The 1,153-nt window shown below is 44.6% G+C and overlaps 1 pseudogene; it reads left to right on the top strand.

Annotated features, from left to right (window-relative positions):
- Positions 1-545: 545 nt before the first annotated feature.
- On the top strand, positions 546-644 carry LOC123458993 (annotated as a pseudogene).
- The last annotated feature ends 509 nt before the right edge of the window (positions 645-1,153 follow it).

The raw sequence follows: 1,153 nt of genomic DNA, 5'->3' as shown, positions 1-1,153 counted from the left end.
CAAGTGAGGCGGGGGATGAAGGCCAATGTCCAAAGTCATCCTCACATCCTTCACTCCTATGCAGTGGCATGCGTGTGTTCATACACACACACACACACACACAGACACACTCGTCAAAGAAATGTTCCAGGTGAGATGATGGAGCAAAATCAGCCAGCACAATCTTCACTTCCCTACAAAGGCAGTCTCACTGGCGGTGAATACCTCTCATCCCAGCACTGGGGAGGCTGAGGAAGGAGGATTGTAATTCCAGGTCAGCTTGGGCTACTTGCAAGATGCGGTTCCAAAAACAAAAACCTGATCAAGAGCGCCTTGGTGTAAGACAACGGGTGCTTGCTTTTGCCTTTTTCTTGCTGAGCTTTTGAAATATTTCATGTATGGCCAAGCATAGTGGCGCACGCCTTTAATCCCAGCACTTGGAATGCTGAGATAAGGGTTGCTGTGAGTTCGAGGCCAGCCTGAGAGTACATAGTGAACTCTAGGTCAGCCTGGGCCAGAGCAAGACCTTACTTCAAACATCAAAAACAAAAAAAAAAAATCTTAATGTGCTCACTTCGGCAGCACACATACTAAAATTGGAATGATACAGAGAAGATTAGCATGGCCCCTGTGCAAGGATGACATATAAAATATTTCATGTATTTATTTGAGAGAAACAGAAACACACACACACACACACACACACACACACACAGATGGGGGGGGCAGGTAGAGGTAGAATGGGCATGCCAGGGCCTCTGGCCACTGCAGATGAACTCCAGACACATTTGCCATTTTGTGCATCTGGCTTTACATGGGCACCGGGGAATCAAACCCAGGCCATCAGGCTTTGCAAACAAATGTCTTTAACTGCTGAGCCATCTCTCCAGCCCCAAATCAAGAGATTTAAATTGAGTGCTTGTCTACTTCTCCTTAGCTGTGTGAACTTGGAAATGGCACTTAGCCTCTGCAAGCTTCAAGATCTCCATAGCTGAGAGGCTCCATGAATACCAATGCCAAAGATTGTTGTAAAGATTAAACAGGACCATGTGTTAAAGCTCCACTTCAAGTCCTATTTTTAATGTATAAATACATAGCAAAGTGTTATTTCTTTTAATATAAACTGTATTCTCAAAGAGATTAAACCTGTAGAGGGATTTATCCTTCCAGCAAT

The sequence above is a fragment of the Jaculus jaculus genome, chromosome 2 (genome assembly GCF_020740685.1).
Source record: "Jaculus jaculus isolate mJacJac1 chromosome 2, mJacJac1.mat.Y.cur, whole genome shotgun sequence".
Taxonomy (NCBI): domain Eukaryota; kingdom Metazoa; phylum Chordata; class Mammalia; order Rodentia; family Dipodidae; genus Jaculus; species Jaculus jaculus.
The sequence above is the reverse complement of the archived record's forward strand: the minus strand, read 5'-3'. Positions and strand labels throughout refer to the sequence as shown.